At 38.2% G+C, this 24,545-nt stretch overlaps 1 pseudogene; it reads left to right on the forward strand.

Annotated features, from left to right (window-relative positions):
• The first annotated feature begins 22,097 nt into the window (after nucleotides 1-22,097).
• Nucleotides 22,098-23,999, forward strand: LOC149181883 (pentatricopeptide repeat-containing protein At2g13600 pseudogene; annotated as a pseudogene).
• The last annotated feature ends 546 nt before the right edge of the window (nucleotides 24,000-24,545 follow it).

A 24,545-nucleotide genomic window follows, 5' to 3' on the forward strand; every position in this document is an offset into this window, starting at 1 on the left:
AAATGAGTAGTTTACCTTTTTACCTATCCATGCCTCCTTTGGAATACCACCATCCAAGGAACTTTAAGGCCCTCTGTTTATTAGATAAACAACAATATCTACAACATCTGCCCAAAATTGTAAAGGCAATCCTGCATGCAATCTCATGCACATTGCACTCTCCATGATTGTCCCGTTCATCCTTTATGACACACCATTTTCTTGTGGTGTTCCTGGAACTGTCTTCTTTCTGCGAATTCCATTCTCTGAACAGTACCTATCAAACTCTTTTTTGGAATATTCACCTCCATTGTTTGATTTGGAATATTCCTCTTTGTTGGAATATTCCTCTCATTTTCAACCAAATCTTTCCATTTCTTGAAAGTATCAAATACATCAGATTTATTTCGAATACAATAAATCTAGGTTTTTCTGGTTGCATCATCAATAAAAGTAACATAATAACGAGAGCCACCAAGAGATGATACATGAACAGTTCCCCATACATCTGTATGCACAAGCTCTAATTTTTCGCTCTTCTTTTCTTTCCCAACTCTGAGGAATTTGACTCTCTTTTGTTTTCCATAAACACAATTCTCACAGAATTTTAAATCAACATGCTTCAAACTTGGCAACAAATTTCTTGAGTGAATAATTTGCATCCCCTTCTCACTCATGTGCCTGAGACTATGATGCCACAATTTCGTATCTTCTCCTGTAGAGGTTAAAGCATTAACAGAATTAGAAATACCATTGCATAAATACAATGTACCAAACTTTTCTCCTTTTGCTATTACCAGGGATCCTTTAGTGACCTTTCAGGTTTTATCTATAAAAGTAGTTACACAGCCTTCACCTCCCAACTTCCCTGTTGAAATCAGATTTTTCTTTAGATCTAGAACATGCCTTACCTCCTTCAATAGCCATTGATTTCCATTCTGATGTTTTATGAAAGCTATACCCATTCCAATGATTTTACAGGGTTTATCATCACCCAATCGAACTTGTCCAAAGTCTCCTTGAACATAATCATGAAAATGTTTCCTATCAAGTGTGGCATGGAATGAGGCCCTTGAATCTACCACCTAGGCATCAATAATATTTTCTAATGAAAGAATCAAAGCATCTTGCAACACATCACCTATCACATTCACTTCATGATTGTTTTCTTGTTGCACGGCTCCTTCTTTTCCCTTCTGAGACTTGCAATCTTTATTCAGGTGTCCTTTCTTCCTGCATTTCCAGCACACTATCCCCGATCTGGACTTGGATCTGCCTTTCCTTGACTTACTGCAATATCCTGTCTCTTTCCTCTTTCCATTTTTCTTCCCCTCGTCTTTGCAGTCAAAGCATTACCTAATGTCTCACCAGATCTTTTCCGTCGCATTTCCTCGCTAAGGATTGCACCAACAACATCATCAAAATGTAGAGTACTAGATCCAGAGACAAAGTTACTAATGGCCATAACTAAACCATTCCAACTTTTTGGCAATGAGCACAGAAATAACAAAGCCCTAACTTCATCATCAAAAGTTACTCTTACATAACTTAACTGACTGGTAACTGTATTAAATTCATTTAAATGATCAACAACAGATCCAGCTTTTGACATCTTCATATTAAATAAATGCTTCATAAGGAATACCTTATTTGAGGTTGAGGGTTTTTCATATAGTTTGGTCAATGCCGATATTAAACCCTCCGTTGTCGTTTCCTTTGAAATATTAAAGGCTATCGATGCCGCTAAACATAACCATATTGTTCCAAGTGCCTTTATGTCGAGAATATCCCATTCTGTGTCTATCAGACCTGTCGACTTCTTTGTCTTTCCACTCAATGGTAGGTACAGATCTTTCTGATACAGATAATCTTCCACAGCTAGTATTTTTTTCGTTAAAATTTTCAACCCTAAACCTACCATCTTCCGCCATTGCTCCCACTCGAACCAGGGGCTCTTCTCTCCTGCGAATTTATCAACCAAATAGACCTTCAACTCTAATACCAATTGTTAGAAAATTATATATTACAGAGAAATGGAACACATAAAATATATTGCAGAAATATAAACACAGAAGACACATAAAATAAGAGAAACACAAATATACATGGTTCACCCAATTTGGGCTACGTCCATGGAGAAACAACCAATTCATCCTTTTATATTATCCAACAAACTGAAGAGATACAACCTACATTAGATCTGTTGTAATTCCCTCTTCGCTCTCACACAATCTCCTCTCTCTTTCTCACTCAGAATACAGATATACCTAGACGCAATACAATTCCCTCATAGATCTCTGCCTAATGAATGGCCCAGATTGACTACGAAATTACAGCATTTTACAAGGCAATTTTATATCTATTTTTAGCTTCGGGGGTGTTGCCCCCGATCCCCCGCTAAGGGGGGGGGGGCTCCAAATAATCACTGTCGCCCCCCCTGGCAGCGTACATTTATGGGTGACGTTGCCGCCACGTTAAGAACTAGGGTCCAATGCAGCAATACATCTGAATAAAGAAGATAATCAGGCTCCAACCCAATAGTCCAGAACCAAGGTACACCACCCTCTAAACCACTCTCCTGGAATAAATGTGTTGAAGTCAATAGAAGAGGGCCCACAAGAGCTGAGACAATGAGGATTCCTCAACAAAGGCACGAGGATCATAGTATTGTGATTGATGGATTGACACTAGGGATGGTGGTTGAAGGAAAAGATGAGTGGTGGATTGAAAACTTCCTTGGCCAGAGCATAATATGAATGGTTGACTTGGCAGAGACTAATTCAATTATAGAGGGGATGGTCAATTACTCAGAAGGAGGATTTTCAAAGACAGATCATTATAGTTGGAGGCCAAATATGAGAAAAATGGGATGAATGTGATGCAAGGATGGATGATTTGTTGTAACAAGACTCAATGGGATGGTGAACAAACTCCATGGATGCAAGGGTGACTCGATGATGTTGTTGCATGGGAAAGGCCTAAAGGGGACCATAAAAACATGAGTAAATGATGGTGACTCATGAAAAATCTCAACACGTAAGTAACCAATTGTGAAGGAAAAGTGGTACCAGAGTATAGACAACTCATAGGAAGAGATTCAGTTTTGAGAGGTGGCAAAGTGAGACCTCATGGAAAAATGGATTCTTAGTGAAGTTTCAAATTACGAAAAGCAAAGAGAGACCCATTCTAGATCTCAGTGAGATCTTTTCAACAAATCTAACAGTTCATCAAACTAAGCTACAGTTCACTTGTAATGGTCAATGGAAAAACTGAGGTTTTTCTTATAAATGGGATTTTTACCCCCAAATCTAATTCATTTGCACATCGAGCTGTTGGAGAATTTGGAAAGAAGGAGAAGGCCCTAAATCAGGGTGAGCTTGTAGTGGATAAACCAACCGTTGGAATTTAGATCTATGAATTTCAGGTAGGTGATCTAACCCTACTCATTATTTCCATGGATTAAGTTCTCAAATTAGGGCCTTAGTTGACTAGGGGAAACCCTCACATTTGTTCATGGTCGCAACACACTTTTTGGGCCTTGTTTTACACTCCAAGGCACAATAAAATGGCTAAAAAGTCCGCCCAGTGTAGTTTTTGGTGGAAAATTTGTGCTTTGGACCTGAGGGAAAGACAATGCTGGGGTTTTCCAGGGAGCTGAAGCTAAGAACTTTAATTTCATTTGATGGCTTTGAACTGAAAAAATTTAATGGTTTTTGGCATGTATGGAAGAGCTAAAGTTAGTGTGGAGAGAATGGGATTATGATGATCTTCACACTGAGATTCAAAGGAATTAGGCAATCAGAGGGGCTCTAGCATGGTATGGGCTGCTCAAGCTCTTGGAGAACCCATTGATGAGGGTGGGTGAGCCACTTTTATCCCTGATTGTGAGTTACGACAATCTAGATCAAGAGGCCTTTGTGATATAGGGGCATAGGATGGAGATCACGATTCAGGACACATAATTTTTCACAGGATTGCCACCCTTTGGGGGTGGTGGGAGAGATACATCTCGTGCTGCCTCAAGGGAGGCATATCAAAGAGTTTGTGGATCATCATTGTGTAATTGGTACTTGAGTAAAGGACATAAGCGTTCATATACATGACTTAGAGAGACTTGAGACATGATATACAACCATGATAGTGGTGCTGATCTTGGGCAGTCGTCCCTTCCATTGCATTTCTGGAGGGAAGATAATGCTAGTGGAGAGTGTGTTGGGAGGGACCTACTATGGGTGGGACCAAATGTTGTTGACTTCATTGAAAAGTTATTTGGGTCTATGTAGGCAGTGAGCCAATGATAATTGTTTGTTTGTGACAGTTTTATGTTCATTGTTATTTGAGAAGAACCCTACCATCTGACCACATCTATAGATCTGTGGTCGGGGCCCATAGGAGCCTAGGATGTGCCACTTAGGATATCTGTTAAGACAAGGTAGAGTGCGGGGGATCCAACTAGGTGTTCCGACTTGAGTTCTCTTAATCATTGGGACCAGATGCCACTATACGTAGATGGCTATTCATACAACGAAATGAACTTCTAGGGAGATTTTGATCTACCATTGCCATCAAGATGAGCATGGGGACTAGATGGTAAGTGATAGTTACTATATTTTTGTTTCATTTATAGTTTGGAAAATATATGTATGTGGTATTTATTTTCAAACTTATGACATGCAGATATAGTATCGATGAGGTCGACAAGATAGACAGGGTGAGTTGTAGCATGTGGGGTGATATATCAGACATGATTGAAATCACAACAAAGATCATCTAGTGATGCATTATCGAAGGACCTCCATCGTAGGTTCGTCTTTCTACTTACCATGGTGATAGAGCGTGGGTGGCATGATCTAGAAAACCATTATACAGATGCATGTAGCAGTCACCAAGCACATAGTGATGGTCGGTCAAGTAGTGCGAGAATTATGAGCTGGGGGAATGAACCCATTAGCATGGGATCCACTAGAGGACAATGATTAGTCATAGGGGTGTGTGTGCTTCCATTTTTGTATGTAACATGTGATGGCCAAGTCAAATGTATTTAGAGTAGTGGACTCCAAACACTATATGACAGATATTATGATACATAATATGGTTATGCATCTTTTTGTGATGATGTGGTTCACCATTTGTCTATTTATGGATGTCTTATTGTATATTTGTGTGATAAATGCCAATCTAGAATGTTACTTGCCATGGAATCTACATAGTTATTTTGAGTTCGAGGAACATGATTGAATGAAATGGAGTCAAATTCATGAACCAAAAGCTTAACTCGTAGATATTTTATAAGTAGGAGAAGATTATGCACATGATAAATGCCATTCAATGGCATGAAAAGTAGCAAGGAATCAAGACAAATATGGAGGTGAAGGATGTGATGATCAAGGGAATTGGCTAAAAAACCTATCACAACATCATATTCAACCTGATTATTGGTGGCAGATCTGATGCAGACGCCATTGCAGTCAACTAACGAATGTAAAGGGGTAAATATGTCCCAAGCTATTGAGGTTGGATTCCTAGAGAACTGAATTGCACCACTGACATAACCCATATTTGGGGTGGAGGATGGATCCATCAAAAAGGTGAAAGAAAACAACGAATGAGATGATGGGAGATGCAAGGGATTTTTGAATGAATCAGCCTCACCATGAATGAATTCTTTGGAATCCATAACATATTGATCATGGGTTTGTTGCATAAGGAAGTTAGCATGATGGTGCATATCATCCCAAGGATAATTAGGGGTTGTCATGGCTTCCATGATGTCTTCATCAGAATGAAATAGGGAGGACAAGAGGAAGAGGGACCACATGATGAAGAGGAACTACCTAAGGAATATTCATGAGAGATAAGGTTCAAATGCACATCGTCAAAAGGGTTGGGAGGATGACTGGTAGATGTGACATTTACAGATGTTGAGACTGAAGTGTCTTCTGAGGAAGGTTCGAAACAAGCACAATAAGAAACTCCTAAAGAGTCAAAATATATCGATCCCATAGATGACGATAGGTAGAGAATAGGTGTCGGACTATCCATCATCTTGACATCACAAAGGGGGATCATGATGGTGGGTTGAGATACCTCTTGTCTTGGAAAGGCATTGGGGCCAGGACTGATAGGTAGAGTGGAAGTGGAATTAGTACAAGTGACATCCAACTCGCCAAGCACTTCAAGTGTATCATGAAAATATTTGACATGGAGACAATGATTAGAATAATGTCCATATTTATCACACAAACCACAAGGGCGATTTGTGCATAAGCTTTTGTTTTTCTTGGCAGACTCGGGTAAGGTAACAGGGACCTTAGGAATGTTTGGGTTAAGAAAAGTATTGGAGACCACATTCTTAATATGAGGGAGCTCATGACAATTATTGGTGGCATGCCCAACAAAATCAGTCAAAGAACATGAAGGAGAAGGCTTTGGAGGTTTAGGAGGAATAAGAGTTGCTTGAGGTGCCTTTTTTTGTTCCCTTTTTTTAGGCTTTTCCCCACCCACCAAATGATTTCGCAAAAAGAGTGACTTCTTGTTGAGGTTGTTGTAGAACTGAAGCAAAGGAAGGGGAGGGAATAGGTTGAAATGGAGTCAAAACTATATAAGGTTTGAGTTGGTCGGGAGGAATGTTTGCGAGAGGATCAATGTATCAGAGGAGGATCACCAAGGTGATGTTAGGAAGACTCAACATCTCCATTAAAGGGGTAGAAAATATTCTTAGGGGAAGGAATAGGAAAGGTATATGAACAGAGAGTTAGTGACTTAAAGGAACTTCTCCTGGATAGGAAAGACTTGGGAGAACGATTCTAGGTTGGAAAGCAACGAGAGAAATACTAGTAGGAGGAAACTGACCTAGATGAATTATATCTGATAGATGAGTTGAGTCTGAGGAAGGAGGTTGTGGAGGAGCTGGTTGCTGAGAAGGTGTACCATATTGCTTGCCAGTGGCCCATGATGCTTGAAGCATGCAAACACTCAAACATGTAGGCCCAGAAGGAGTAGGAAGTAGGCCATAGTAAGCTCCAAGCAACATGGAATCTTTATAGACTTCAGGGGACACATTAGTAAGGGGAGGAGTTGTATGATTTTCAGTCATTGATGAAATAGTGGTCTAAGGGGAGGTCTAAGACTGAGAGTCATAGTAAGTCAACTAATCGATATTGACGATATTTCCAGTATGAGGAAATAAAATCTTACGAAAGGTATAGGATGTCATGAATGACATGGAATATGTGTAACTCTGACGCAACAAGATGTTATAATGTAATTGGGCATCAATGATTTTGATATAAATAAAGAATATCTTTCCAACAACAATTATGGGGCAGTTGCGATAGAAACTAAGGGGCTACAAGGGGTGATCATCCCGAGCACGAAGAGTGATAGTGGATGGTGACAAGTCAAGGGAACCACATTTCTTCCAAACACTAACAAGCATCACACAGGTGGAGGTTCCTTCATCTATAATACATCGCTGGACAATGGCGTTTTTTATGGAGGTTGGTATTTAAAAGAAACGAATGAGAAGGAAGGGGGGGGGATGTTCCACTTTATCAACATCAAAGACAATCAAACAATCATCAAAGGGATCCATAGTGCTTGGAGCAGATGGTAGAGCTTTCCGTTGGGATGGGCATGGCTGCAGGACTTCTAGTGTTGACATGGCAGCAGGAGATTGTGCCAAGTCATCTACTATACTATAGGTATGTGAAACTTTAGAAGAAGCAATATTTTGACGCAATGGACCTTTGCCGATATTAGGATGAAACTCTACCTTAGGCAAAGGGATCTGTAATGTACCATTTGGTGATGACAGGGGCTTAGTTAAAATTTTGAGTTGGTAGTCATTCGCCGACTTATTAGGAGGATTGTCATAGTGGCACGATTGAGTCTAGAGGTTGACTTCTTCGAAATCCATCATGAAAATCTGGTAATTGCTTGGGCTATATTGTGGAGGTTGAGGGGCTACAGTACCCTGCGTGGGTTGGGAAACCACATTAGAGGAAATTTTAGCCTAAAAGTGGTCTCTTAAGGAAAACTAATAAAATAAGAGTCATGAATTTTTGAGGGAAAATAAGAAAACTGATTTTTTTAATTGTATTGTTGGTTTATCTCCTTACATGTTTACTCAAATTTCAAGTGTAGACACTCATTGCATGCATAATTAAATTCCACATGCAACAAGCACCCATTATGCATACTTATGAGAAGACCCACTTTGATAAAAAATGAAGATACATTAAAAAAATGCACAACACACTTTTTTAAGGTATCTTCAATTTTTTATTAATGCGGGTATTCTCAGAAGTGTGCATAATGGGTACTCGTTGAATGTGGAATTTAACTCTGCATCTAACGAGTGTGTACACTTGAAATTTGAGTAAAATTATAAGGAGATAAGCCAAAAATACAAAAAAAAAAAATAAATAAAAAAATAAATTCTTCTTTTCCCTCCAAAATATTTACATGTACCTCTTTTAAAATTTAAAGGATTTTGATTGGTTTACATATTATGACATGGAAATTACATGAAATTTCATGGGCACTTTTAAGTTGAAATTTCCTCTAATGCATATCAATGATGAGGAAAAGGATTGGTAAGCATTGTCAGTTGTGATGAAGCAGGAGAGGGAGGTTGAGCAATGGGATGAGATCCTTTAGAGATAGTTGCTTGAGCTTGCCATACATGATGCATCTGAGGTAAAAGGGGATAGTCATGAGTATAATGGCCAAAAACTTCACAACAGGCACATGGTTTATTATTTCTAAGAGCCTTGTTCTTCTTGGGTTGTCTGCCATGTTGCTGGGTTGCGGGATTAGGAGGGTCACCCTTAGGGGAATTAGGTTTTCAACCTTGATTGACTTGGTTACCTTGAGGTTGCTAGTTCTAGTTAGCCTTCCCCTTATTCCTTCTCTTGTGGTTAGGGGGATTGGTAGTACTCTATTGAGCATACACTTGATTTTGTGGAGGTTGTTGTTGTTGTGCCATATGAGGTGGAGGCATGGGAGGTTGAGGTGCTAGTTCTAGTGGGGATGGAGCGCTAGGAAGTGCATAAGGATATTAAGGATTCACAACAAAATTTGGATAACTTGATGGAGCAACAAATGGCCCTGGGATCAACTGGTGTAGATGGGGATATTCATATGACGTGCTTATAAGCGAAACTGGTCCCCCCCGTGGGGTTGACCATAACTCATAGGAGGTTGAGGATATGGTGGCGGTTGAGGGTGGGAAAGAGTTCCAATGATACCATCAATGGCTTGATATTTCCCTGATGCATTAACAACACTAGGCCGAGGCAGATCGGGAAGGAAAGTATAACAATAAACTGACTGGGCATAGATCAGATCATATTTTAAGGCTATCTGGATAGCTTCTTCCTCAATCTAAGGGAATTGAGAGGCGATATATTTACCTATGCATGAAAAAATAGTTCTTAAAAATCATTCCATGTATACATGGTCTTAAAACTCATATGATCTACACATGCTCCTCCTTCTGTGTGATTCTTGAACAAGGTCAGAAAGGTAGGTGGTAGAAGTTTAACAAAAAGAGGTCAAGCGATCTGTACCTGTATCATAGAAGAGAAGTAACTGGAAATATGAAATAAAATATTTGGTGAGAGTCTAAAATTTTGAATGGGATGCATGCAAATGGTCCACATTACATTTGGCAATAACTCTAGTTAGGGTGGGTTGCAAGAGACGAAGACGAATGAAGTCTTCAATAATGGAATTTAATGAACACCACATTTGAAAAGAGAAAACATGATTGGTGGGGTCTTCTCCTAGATTACCTTCAAACTTGGGAATGTCGGATGGAAGCTTGGTTGACATGGGAGACAAATTATGGTTATGGAGAAGAGGATCATTGAAACTTTGGCTGAAATCAGGGAGGCTCAAACCAACCATAGAGGGAAGGAAGGGAAGATTAGTGGCCATACCTATAGAGGTTCCACCAATAGGGTTACCTTGGTTAAGACCTCAGTTAAGACCTTGGTTTCCACCACCCACATTACTGCTTGACATTGTGGTGGTACAGAGTTGGGAAGATGTGGAATTAGAGGAAGAACTAGAATAATCATAAGAACTAGAGTCAGTATCGAGACTCAATGGAGGACTAGGAGGATGGGTACAAACCCGATGAGAAGGAGTAATGTGTCTAAAAGGAAAACAGGGCAAAAGGCCATGGAGTCTCTGCGACATATGCCTAGAGGGAACAATGGTTTGAAGACAAAGATGACTCAATAGACTAAAGGGTGATGATAGGAGAAAAGAGTAGCATACAACAAGCAAACACTAGTGTAGTGGTGCCAAGTGTAAACTAACTATAATGATATGCTACTACAATTCAAGCAAACACATATGAACAAAGAAAAAAAACAATGTAAACTTTGAAACGGAAACTATAAACTCAAAACGGGAACTCTGGCCAAAAAACCCCGAAAAAACATCAAAAACAGTGCTAAAAACGAAAAGTGTGTATACTGGAACGATGTTTTTTTTTTAGGGTCAATTTTGAACATGTTTTAAAAATGGCAGTGAAAACGAAATTTTCGGGCAAAAAAAAACACCTTGAAAATGAAAAAGTGGTGATATTGGAACGACGATTTTTTTTTAGGGTCAATTTTCAACATTTTTAAAAAATGCTAGTAAAACCAAATTTTTATGTGCCAAAAAAGTTGTTTATGAGGGAAAAAAAACACTAATGTTTTTGATAGAATAACATTTTTCTTTCCTAAGTGTAAATTCAACATGTTTTCAACCATATCATGCTAGATACAAAAGAAGTTGGAATTTTTTCAACCATAAAATTAAAAAACAATGACATTATGAACACTTTACATGACTAAATGAATTCAAATGTCATTATTTGTATATTGAATGAAACATACATTATATCTCTAATTTAATGTTGCATTGTAGATATTCTAAACAATAAAAATTATCATAATTAAGACATATAATCCAACAACACAAAAATGACTCATAACTTCTAATTTAACACCATATGGAAATCAAAATTTTTATTCAAGATACGATGCAAACATTAGTTATATAAATTGTCTTAAACAATTATTCAAAATCACTCATATTTTCTTGTACACCATCAAAATTCACATCTTCAGATGAGTGACTGAACGCTGACGAAGATGTTCCATATTCTTCTCTTTCATCAACTAGTGCCCCATCCGAGTCCACATGCATGCCCACCATTTCAGGTTTCAAAATTATTCTAGATCTACGACTGGTTTCAGCAGACTCCCATCTCAACATTGTTCCTTCTGGTAACAACCTTTTCAGAATCTCTATCGTCTTGAAGCGGAGAGTTCCTCTCTTTGTTAAATTGAAGTCATAAACAAGTATGTCAACATCCTCCAATTTTAAAATGTTTGTGCGGCGACGATTTATATTTGTACCCTTTCTTTTCCTCTTTCCGCTTTTTTTGTCAACTACCATCTCTGGCATATACACACCATTGAATGGGTATGTATTTGTGGCATACCAATGTACTTCAACACATGTAACATCCTCATTTTTTGTAAAGACCTTTATAACTTTAGCAACCCAGAATGGATAGCCATTGGGATCTCCATTTGCTAGCACTGTAATCATGCAACCCTCCTTAATATCCTGTACTGAACCCCTGTAAAGGTCTTCCATGGCTTCACGTTGTGCACGAGATCTTCTGGAACCAATATATATCTCTCTTTCCTCTACCTGTGAAGAATTAATAATACCTTGATATTTTTGTTGTTCAACAATGTTTATTTCCTCATGTTCATTCAACACATTTTGTGGCCAAGTAAATGGATTTTTCAAAGTTATATATTCATTTGTTGTTGTTGAAATGATATCACTTTTATTATTGAAAAATGACTCCCACCAAACTGAATCAACAATGTCAAAGTACTCGTATGTATATCTAATACATTTTTTAATTTCTTCTAGGCAATCAAAATAATTTATATCTCTATTCTGTCTGCATTCATTATGAACTTCACCAACTGATTGTAATAACAATAGTTTTGATGCAAATATTGGATAATCTAGAATGAACTTCAAAAATTCCAAACCTGATGACGGTGCCCATTCTATAGTAGTTGAATACTTCTTGCCCCATATTAGTGTTTTCTCGTCAGTTGTTTTGATACGAAATTGATGTTGGAAGCTAATGTCATTAAGTTGTTCAATGCATTTCTCCTCACCATGCGATCCCAGAATAAATCTTCACATGTCAACAGTTTCTTCCAACACATCAAAAGTAGGCTCTGGCATGTATGATTTCTTAATACATTCAATTAATGATGGCAAGCTCCCAACTTCCTTCCTCCTCAATGTGACTAAAAAATGACTGAAAATCTGATGAATATTGTCATGAGTGTGCCCAACAAGAAGGAAACCAACCTTTACCTTCTGAAAATTCTCAATTCGACAAGCATGTTTAGATATCTAAAAAAAACCTGATTTTTGTTTTCATGGCACGTGTTGTCCAATTGTAGATACAAAACTTTAGGAAGATTACCAGACCAATGAGAAAGCACATCATGAATTATGGTTATTGTTAGATTTGCATCATTATGAATATTTGGTGCTGTGAAGTACACCCTTGGCAACATTTTCCCATTGAAGACCATACAACCGACTAAGTGATATTGAATAAAATTTTCCTCCTGTAAATTTTTGGGCGTGCGAACAAAATGTGGTAAAAGTGTTTTCTTTTGGTCCATACCATCAATTATCAAACCCAAATATTTATTCAGATTATCATAACACTATTTTCGATCCTTGTACAACTTTTTTCTTTCACTTGTTTGTTGTTCGTTATGCTCTTGAAGTTCTTTGACAATTGAATCTACAGTTACACAACATAAAAGAAAACCATTAAGAAATATGTTTTCATAGTTGATGACTATAGAATTTTAAAAGTTAAAGCTATGAATGCTTACCTCTTTTTGACCCTTCACATTTGTCCCTTTTTTATTTAAGAGAAGCACATGTACTGCAAATCCCCATCCCTGTCTTCTTAGGAATACAAAAATTGTTGAATTCTTTCTTCCATACCTTCACAAAATATTGATATGTAATAAATCGGCCATGTCCCTCAGCACCTTCTGCATATTCTTTGTATAAGTTGTAGATTTCTCGTCTTGAAAAATTATCTGGAATATGTATTGTCTCTCTATTTGGCATACACTCTCCATGCTTTGAAAATAAATCTTTCATCCATGACATTGCAATATTTGATAATGGCCCAAATTTTCTTTTATGACGTACTTCTAAATAAAATGTGGCATCCTTTTCCAAATTTTCTTGAATTCTCGAGAGACGAAAATTCCCAATTGAATGAAACATTTTGAAAGCCTCTCCATAGATAAATAAATACCCAATATGATAATCATAACCTGACAATTTAGATTGCATGCACCCAACTAAATATGACTTTTGCATGCTTTTATTCATTGAAAAATATCTCTTCCTTCTCTCCAATGAAAATTTGAAATCCATATGTTTCAAGCAATCTTTTTGACAACATTCACTTGAAATGAGAACATTGATAGAACTTCTCCTCATCAGATATTCTGCTCTACCTCTTGTATAACTAGAACATCTTGCATTGATACAAAAATGTCTGCTCCTACTCCTCAATACAATATTTCTTGGCAACATATCCATCATTGGATCATCATTTGTATAAGGATTTTCATCATCATTAAGAGGAATGTTATCCACACTATGATCAGCTGTGCTTTTCAAATACTGACTTGGAGGATATTCTTCATCTTCCCCTTCTTTAGTGATACTGTCATAGTCCTTAGAATTCAGACTAAATGGAAAATTTGACTCGATGTTTATTGGTTATTCTTCCTCATGTGCATTGTTAGTGCTACTCTCATAGTCCATAGAATTAGGACTATGTCGAAAATGTGACTATTTACTTACTGAAAATGCTATATGTTGTCCTTTGTCACTGCTACCTTTATAGTCATTAGGATTAGGACTAAGTGCTTCATCCTATCCTTCATCACTACTACTCTCATAGTCCATAGGATTGGGACTAAGAGGACACCGTGACACTCCATTCATTTGAAATCTCTCATCATGCTCTTCATCACTACTGCTCTCATAGTCCATAGGATTAGGATTATGTGGACATCGTGACACTCCATTCTTTTGAAATTTGTCATCATGCTCTTTAACACTGCTGGTCTCATAGACCATTGGATTAGGACTAAGAGGACACCGTGACACTCCATTCTTTTGAAATTTTTCATCACGCTCTTCATCACTGCTACTCTCATAATCCTTAGAATTAGGACTAAGAGGACACTGTGACACTCCATTCTTTTGAAATTCATCATCATGCTCTTCATCATTGCTGCTCTCATAGTCCTTAGAATTAGGACTAAGTGGACACCGTGACACACCATTCTTTTGAAATTTGTCATCACACTCTTCATCACTGTTGCCCTTATAGTCCTTAGAATCAGGAGTAAGTGGACACCGTGACACTCCATTCTTTTGAAATTCATCATCATGCTCTTCATCACTGCTGCTCTCATAGTCCTTAGAATTAGGACTAAGTGGACACTGTGACACTCCATTATTTTGAAATTTGTCATCATGCTCTTCATCACTATTGGTCTCATAGTCCATTGGATTAGGACCAATAGGACACCGTGACACTCCATTCTTTTGAAATTTTTCATCACGCTCTTCATCACTGCTACTCTCATAGTCCTTAGAATTAGGACTAAGAGGACATAGTGATACTCCATTCTTTTGAAATTCATCATCATGCTCTTCATAACTGCTGCCCTCATAGTCCTTAGAATTAGGACTAAGTGGACACCGTGACACTCCATTCTTTTGAAATTCATCATCATGCTCTTCATCACTGCTGCTCTCATAGTCCTTAGAATTAAGACTAAGTGGACACTGTGACACTCCATTCTTTTGAACTTCATCATCATGCTCTTCATCACTGCTACTCTCATAGTCCTTATAACTAGCATTTGCACCAGACGTTGCAAAGAAAACGCCGTAAGGCAATGGATAACATATAACACTATGTAAAGCCATCAATAACATATGACACTAATTAACGCTTTTTTGACTCACCACCTCCGAGCTGGCACCCGCTGCGCTGGCAACCAACACCCGCGCAATTTCAAACGAGCCCTCGTGCCAAACATTCATTTGCTCCATTTGCACAACCGGAACATGTCCTCTCGAGCATTCGTTTCTCCCGCTCACGGTGCTTGCTCATTTGCTCCATTCGCACAACCGGAACAGGTCCTCTCGAGCATTCGTTTCTCCCGCTCACGGTGCTTTCTCAGCTCGCAGGTCCGCTCGCGGTGTTGAATCCCGGCAGGCTGTGCCCCAGGCATAAGGTAAATTATACTCTGTGAACAATGACATCCACCATTTTGGCAACCAACACCCACGCAATTTCAAACAATCCCTCGCACCAAACATTCATTTGCTCCATTCACACAACCGGAACAGGTCCTCTCGAGCATTCGTTTCTCCTGCTCATGGTGCTTGCTCACCTCGCAGGTCTGCTCGCGGTGTTGAATCCCGGCAGGCTATGCCTTAGGCGTAAGGTAAATTATACTCTGTGAACAATGACGTCCACCATTTTGGCAGGTGCCCGGAAGGCCCATGCATACGAATCCCACCCCGTGCTGCTATAAATTGTCTACATTGGCAGCTCCCAGCGTCTTGCGAAACATATACATTCAAGGTCTCCATTTGGGCACAGGTTCAAGCGACACTGAAGGTGTTTTCCCATTGCATCGTAATCAGTTACCAGATTTATAACGAACCACTTAGCCATTCAGACATCTTCAATAGTTTTTAGGACGTGGTTTAATGGTTAATAGTTAAGTAGGGAGGTCTAATCTCAAACAAAATTATATATATCTGAAAATTGCTCCAAATGTGGTCCAATCTCAAGCAAAATTATATATATCTGAAAACTGCTCCAAACACAATTTTTTTAGTTGAAAAAAAATACAATAAACCACCGCCATTACAATTGCAAACTCAAGCTCCTGCATCCAGTGTGCTTGATTGTGTACTACCCACTTAGCCATGGAGGCCATGAAAATTAGATAATCCTAAACCACCGCCATTGCAAGCTTCCTGCATCCACTGTGCCTGCCTGTGCACTTTGCCAGGTGCATGGTTTATTTGGGCTTTTCATTGGGGTGAGATTTTGAGTACAAATATATTCAATTCTGTGAGAGGGATTTGGTGCACATTAATTTTCACATGCTTGCTAGGAAGGATGACCACGGAAAAATGCAAGGGCGCCAACCGGTGGAGCATTGATGTAAGAAGTAGGCTCAGACTACCTGAAGTATGTTGCCACATTTTCTTTATCCTCCTTTTCAACTGAAAACATTTTCCAATGCTCCTTTGGTGTGGTGCCATTGCTTTCTGCAATAAATGAATTATACCTTGCTATTTTAGCAACAAAAAATATAATTGCAAGTGAATCTCATTTTTGTGTCAGATCAACAACCTTTTTCTCGAACTTCTTGTTCCTACTTGCTGAAAGAAAACTGTGTTTTTTGTTATCAACCTTGAATATTTCTTTCATGTCTTCTCTTGCATTATTATGGCGATCTGGGTTCTATGTCAAATGAAGTGACCAGACTGTCATAAGATTAGGCTAGTAATGCAAGCAAGGCGATGACTGCATGTACATTTTGAATTGGTGCCTCAACAGGTGCTAGCATCTCTAACAATTTTTTGAAGTGATTGATGTTGTTGGCCACATCTTATGTTGTCATCTTTATTTGTGAAAACTTCCTCAACTATATCTTAGGATGACAACTTGATATTCATAAATGTTAAACATCTTGAATTTCAATTGATTGTTGTGTTTGGCTACATATTAGGAGCCTCCTCTTTATTTGGTGAAGGAAACTCCTCTTTTATTGGATGGGGTTTCATATTGTCAAGGAAACTCCATTTAAAATATTAATGTACATTCGGCATACATTGTGATTACAATTCTAATCTACGGTGACACGCTGTGAGTCAAAGGTTAATGAATTTAAATTTGAAGATAAAAGTACAAACCAAAACAAATCTCTTCATTAAAGAATCTTGAGCATATTAGTTGATGATTAACAAAATAGAGTGGTGATTAACCCAATGTCTTAAGAAACCCAGATTAATTCAGACAACGTATAGTTAACCAAGTTACATTTACAGAAGACAAATAAATTCTGATTCGTAAATTGACAAGTTTAGACCATAAATACCTCTGTAATACCCTCGGGCTGCCCAACTCTAGGAATGGAAACAGTTGCCAAGAACAAGAATTGAAATCGCCTTAAAATCGTATGAAAACAGAACAAAATTGTTTCGCTTAGCAAATAACAGTGCTTGAATATAAAACTTTTTAAAGACGATTTGCAACGTAATTGTCCGAATTATATAATTTGAATGATCTGGACGAGCCTGGAAAACGGTGGGCCAAGTTTCTGTCAAACTCAAGACAGGTCATTTTTTTTCCATGCGCACAGGGTTGCTATTGATATAACAGCACAAGGCTACGCATGCAGGGAAGAAAGACATGAAGAGTCTCTGCGAAGGGTCTCATCACCAGCAGAAGAGTCTCATCGCCAGCAGGCAGTCTCTGCGAAGAGTCTCATCGCCAGCAGAAGAGTCTCATCGCCAGCAGGCCAGTCCTGGCTTTTCATGGCCCATTACCATGGGAAAAAAACCATTTTTCTATGAAAAAACAGATTAAAAAATAACATAACATAGTAACTTGTCGGATGAAAAGCTTTACCAAATTGCCTTTCATTTTTCAACATATCTCCTCTCAGCAAACATCTGCGATTATTATTTTTCCACCCTACAGCCAAGGTCCAAGAGTACGGATCAGTAGATTTTAAATATATCCATAACATAGCATTCCAGCACAGCAATGCACAATTTGTATATACATTGTGAAAATTACTTCTCATCCATTCATGTGAAAGAAAAAGCACGATCAAAAGAAACCTTCACCAGCATATATTACAATCAAATTTCAATCATACAACTACAAACAATTGATATAAAAATAGAAAACACACAGGATAAAATGAAAATCAACCAAATGAAACACAAGATCAAAGAAAATTGAAACAACGAAAATTAAAAAAATCAAAGAAAATTGAAACATAGGAAAAATGAAAATCAACCAAATAAAATACAAGATCGAAGAAAATTGATACATAGGAAAATTAAGAAATGATTATACATCCAAGATTATAAAAGAAAAAAAACAGAACAAGGACAAGATAGAAACTATAACCAGTTACAGTAATTAAAGAATATATAAAGTGCAGTAATTAATTACCTAGAATGAAGAATACACCCAAATTACAGGAATTAAAGAAGCTATAAAATAAATAGCATAAAAATTATACCCAAATTACAGTAATTAAAAAAAATCTAGAATATGTCTAAACAAAAGCAAAATCTCAAGATGCTTATGCTTGTGAGCGCCGTATCAGATTGGATGGGGTTTCATATTGTCAAGGAAACTCCATTTAAAATATTAATGTACATTCGGCATACATTGTGATTACAATTCTAATCTACGGTGACACGCTGTGAGTCAAAGGTTAATGAATTTAAATTTGAAGATAAAAGTACAAACCAAAACGAATCTCTTCATTAAAGAATCTTGAGCATATTAGTTGATGATTAACAAAATAGAGTGGTGATTAACCCAATGTCTTAAGAAACCCAGATTAATTCAGACAGCGTATAGTTAACCAAGTTACATTTACAGAAGACAAATAAATTCTGATTCGTAAATTGACAAGTTTAGGCCATAAATACCTCTGTAATACCCTCGGGCTGCCCAACTCTAGGAATGGAAACAGTTGCCAAGAACAAGAATTGAAATTGCCTTAAAATCGTATGAAAACAGAACAAAATTGTTTCGCTTAGCAAATAACAGTGCTTGAATATAAAACTTTTTAAAGACGATTTGCAACGTAATTGTCCGAATTATATAATTTGAATGATCTGGACGAGCCTGGAAAACGGCGGGCCAAGTTTCTGTCAAACTCAAGACAGGTCATTTTTTTTCCATGCGCACAGGGTTGCTATTGATATAACAGCACAAGGCTACGCATGCAGGGAAGAAAGACATGAAGAGTCTCTGCGAAGAGTCTCATCGCCAGCAGAAGAGTCTCATCGCCAGCAGGCAGTCTCTGCGAAGAGTCTCATCGCCAGCAGAAGAGTCTCATCGCCAGCAGGCCAGTCCTGGCTTTTCATGGCCCATTACCATGGGAAAAAAACCATTTTTCTATGAAAAAAACAGATTAAACGAACGGCAGAAAACACTCCAATCATCTAACACACATAATCAATGGCTCAGGATCGCACACGTCACATTATAGGGATGTCTTTCTCAGAGGAACGCCTTACGGCGTAATTATTAATAAATAAACAATTAATAATATATGTGAAACAAAATAATAATCACTCGTTCTACAAAAATTTAATTGAAATAAATAATATATGCAACCACACACATCAATTATAGCTAATCCATCATATAAATGCCATTCTATTAAAAAATTATGTGAACGTTAAACAAGATTTCAACGCAGTGCCACTGTTGAAATATCTATTTTTCAAAAGAAACCACATGCTTTCAGTAAATTGCTAGTTCTATTTCATAAATTACAACCCTAATTAAAAATGGAAATAGAAAAAAGCTCCCCTCCCAAACTAATTACCATTTTACTAAAAACAGTCAAACAATTCTTTCCGGATGATGTAAGTTTGGCAAATCTGTTGCTATTAAAAAGAGTCAGACAGGTTATCCTTTCTGAATGATGCAAGTTTGACAGATCAGTGACTGAAAGAGTTAGTCCTCGTATACTTCCCAGATCTGGGTTTCTAAAAGAGTTAGTGTCCTCATATACTTCCCAGCTCTGGTTTTCTAAGATGTAGCTCACTTGGATCCAAACAGTCATCTACCTTCATAAAATCTGTTCTGTCTGTTTATTTTACATGTAATTCATTTGAATTCCAATGTCATCCTTACACCATTGCCTTTCTTGTAGTGTATTTCTCTAACTCAATACATTCTACATAATCCAAAATTTCAATAAAAGCAGCCAAGTTGATACTACATTCATGTTGAGCACATTAATGGAAAAGATAACTGATTACACAACAAATTCTTATTTGTTCTTCCATAACAGATTCTATGTCATTAATCATTATGAAGTTCCATTTCCCAACACTTCTGTCATCAAAATGGTGAGACCATCAATATATACATCAACTAGAGCAAGTTAAAAAACATTTTCCACCATTCAGAATAGATATATATCACAAAATTCATCAACCGGAGAAAGCAAATAAAGGACAAATTTCAAAGTCAAAAGTTCCACTATTCAGGTTATAGTATGGAAAAAAAAAAAACCAAGGTATGCAGATATTCACAGTCAAAATTCATGGGGAGAGTACTTCGGAAAGAAAACTGTGGACTTCTTAAACCATCCAAAGTTTAGGGCAAACTTAATTTTATCCTCCCCCTTCTCTAATTTAACATCTTTCTTAAAACTAATTAATTTAGGTTTAAGAAACCACAACCTGGTTCTCTTGCCCTCTTCTAATTTTTCCAACGTTCAAATTCTCTCCTACAGATTTATCTTGGATTCAATGCGATATAATCATGGCCTGGCTCTCTTCCATTTCCCATAAGCTCATCAGTTGTCTGGCCCTGATAATGGGTAAAGTATTCACCTAAATGTTTCAAGAAGTACACACATGGTCTTCCTCTCTTCTATCTCACTTCAGCTGTCTCGCCCTGACGATGGATGAAGTGTTCGCCCAAATGTTATGTTTCAAGAAGTACACACATGGTCTTCCTCTCTTCTATCTCACTTCAGCTGTCTCGCCCTGATGATGGATGAAGTGTTCGCCCAAATGTTTCAAGAAGTTTACCCAGCTTTCGTTCAGAAATATTCCCCAACACCTAGGGCAGGCAAACTCACTCCAACAGTGAAAGAAATATTCCCCAACACAAAACTAAGGAAAGCAAAATCACTCCAACATACCCTGTGATCTGATCAGAAGTAAACAAAAACCAAACCTAATTAATTATAACTGCTCCTCATGAATAACATTAACCATACATACTTTTTAGGGCATACATTTGTAAATCAATGGTACCTCAACCAAAAAAGGAGAAAGATGAGAATGGATTTTCGCATTTTCAATCTGAAAATGATAGTGGGTTATTTCAAACCGATAACAGTTATCATCATAATAGGATGAATACAAAAGACAGAGAGGATACAAAAAGCCCATTAACATCATAACCAGACTGAAGGTACAAACAACCATTAACCCATTAGATGGACAGTACGAAATCTCATTCATTATATAAAGAACCATAAGAGATCCGAATAGTATGGCAATGAATCTTAATTGTTTAAGGTATAAAAATGTATTTAGCAAACAATAACAACAAATGAAAGAAATTATGAATACGAGGAACTCACTGTGACAGTAACAACGACCACTACTGAAAATTCATTTCTCTGAAAATGGTACAGATTCAATTAAACCCTTTCTCTTCCTTCTCCATTGCTTCATATCGGCTATCTGTGTTCATCATCATTTTCTGCCGCCTGACTCCACACAAAACAGCGTTGTTCTCTCACGATACAAAATCCCCGAAACGGCTTTCTTCCAAGTTTCTGTCAAACTCAAGACAGGTCATTTTTTTTCCATGCGCACAGGGTTGCTATTGATATAACAGCACAAGGCTACGCATGCAGGGAAGAAAGACATGAAGAGTCTCTGCGAAGAGTCTCATCGCCAGTAGAAGAGTCTCATCGCCAGCAGAAGAGTCTCATCGCCAGCAGGCCAGTCCTGGCTTTTCATGGCCCATTACCATGGGAAAAAAACCATTTTTCTATGAATAAAACAGATTAAACGAACGGCAGAAAACACTCCAATCATCTAACACACATAATCAATGGCTCAGGATCGCACACGTCACATTTTAGGGATGTCTTTCTCAGAGGGAACGCATTACGGCGTAATTAGAGGACGGCCAAAAGTTGTTCGACAAAATGCCTGAACGAAATGTAGTTTCATGGAATACAATGATAGCAGGATATGCTCAGATTGGACGCATGGAGTATGCACGCCAATTATTTGAGAAAATGCCCAAACGAGATGTTGTGTCATGGACTTCGGTTATTACCGGATATGCCAAGAATGGATGTTTTCAAGAGTCATTGGATCTCTTTTCCTGTATGCATGAGGGGTGTGTTTACCGAAACCAATTTACATTCACCGGTGTTTTGAGTGCATGTGCCAGCCTTGAAGTCTTGCTACCAGGCAAGCAGGTCCATGCTGACAGTATTAAAATGGGTTTTCAATTTGATATTTCTGTGGGTAATGCAACAATTAACATGTATGCCAAATGTGGAAGCATAGATAATGCACGGCAACTGTTTGATACAATGCCTGAACGAGATGTAGTTTCGTGGACTTCAGTTATCGCAGGATATGCCCAGAATGAGTATGTCAAAGATGCATTGGAATTCTTTGCCCGGATGCTTAGTACTGGTACAATGCCTAACCAGTCCAACCTAACTTGTGTCTTGGGCATATGCACGAGCCTAGCAGCCCTTGAAGATGGCAAGCAAATCCATGCTCACACTGTCAAAACTGGTTTTGTGTCAAATGTAAATGTGGGCAATGTCCTTGTTAGTATGTATGCGAAATGTGGGGAAATTGATGATGCGCGTCTGTTCTTTGAGAGGATGTGTGAAAGTAATGTGCTGTCATGGAATTCTATGATTGTGGGATATGCAGAGAATGGAAGAACAGATGAGGCACGACAGCTCTTTGATGAAATGCCTGAAAGAAATGTGGAATCTTGGAATGTGATGATTGTGGGATATGCTCGGAATAAAAAAACATTTGATGCCCGTGTACTATTTGAGAAAATGCCCGAGGCAAATGTCATATCATGGACTGCTGTCCTTACAGGATATGTTCAGAATGGACAAGATGAGGAAGCCCTGCAGCTTTTTTCTGGAATGGGACAATCTTGTGTGAAACCTAATAACTCCACCTGGGCAGTTGTTTTAAGTTCATGTGCTGACCTAGCAACCCTGGAACAGGGCAAACAGGTTCATGCTCAAATAATCAAAGTGGGATTCGAGTCAGATGTTTTTGTGAGAAGTGTCATAGTTGACATGTATGCTAAATGTGGGAACCTAGATGATGCACGGCTATCATTTGATAAAATTTATAAACCTGACACGGTCTTGTGGACCACAATTATATCAGCGTATGCTCAGCATGGACATGGCAGGGAGGCATTACTACTCTTTGAAGAAATGCAACAAGCAGGCTTGACTCCAAATCACGTTACATTTCTTGGTGTTCTGGCTGCATGTAGTCATACAGGCCTAGTGGACAAAGGCTGGCACTATTTCTTTTCCATGAGTCAGCATCATGGTATTAGACCAAGAGTGGAGCACTATGTCTGCATGGTAGATATTCTTGGTCGTTCAGGGCACTTAGATGAAGCAGAGGACCTTATCAACTCCATCCCTTATGAGCCTGATGTTATTCTGTGGAAGGCCTTGCTTGGTGCTTGCAGATTCCATGGAAACCTTGATATAGGCAGACGTGCAGCAGAACACCTTTTTGATTTGGAACCTCAAAATGCAGCTGCCTATGTCTTGCTGTCAAATATTTATGCTGCTGCAGGCAAGTGGGATGATGTTGCAAAGGTGAGAAGAATGATGAAAGATAGGGAGGTAAAGAAGAATCCTGGATGTAGTTGGATTGAAATCAAGAATGTGGTGCACAAATTTATTGTAGGAGATAGATCTCACCCACAGTCAGATAGAATTTATGCAATGCTGGATCACTTGTCTAAGCGGATGAAGGAGGCAGGATATATGCCTGACACAAAATCTGTACTGCTTGATGTGGAGGAGCAGCGCAAGTAACAGAGTTTCTTTGTCACCACAGTGAGAAGCTGGACGTTGCCTTAGGGCTTGACAACACAGTTCCATGGTTGCTTACTTGTACAGTCACAAACCTTTGAATTTGTTGTGATTGCCACATTGCCATCAAGTACCCTTACAAGATCATCGGGAGTGAAATTGTTACTCTCGATGCATACTGATTCCATTATCTCAATTATGGAATTTGATTTTCTGGGGATTATGATTTATCTATGATAATAATTTAAACTCCCCTCATTCATTAATTCTTCATTTATGATGTAATATTGGAGAAATGACAACAGGTTCAAAACTGCAAATATTATCTGATATATAAACGGTGCCATCAACGACACAGACCTGTTTATTTTTAAATCAAGGTACAGGATGTATGTGAGAACACTTCTCAAATGGCATGTCACCTTTAGGACAACTTTTCATGCCATTCTTAGTATAAACATATTAGAAGAGCTTGATTTCTATCACATTGACAGGAAACAATGAAACAGCTGAATATCTTTGATGCCTAGGTATGTCTGCTACTTCTGA

This window comes from Pinus tabuliformis, chromosome 3_2 (assembly GCF_031772625.1).
Source record: "Pinus tabuliformis cultivar Carrire ecotype Pingquan chromosome 3_2, CPIR1, whole genome shotgun sequence".
In the NCBI taxonomy this organism is placed as follows: Eukaryota; Viridiplantae; Streptophyta; class Pinopsida; order Pinales; family Pinaceae; genus Pinus; species Pinus tabuliformis.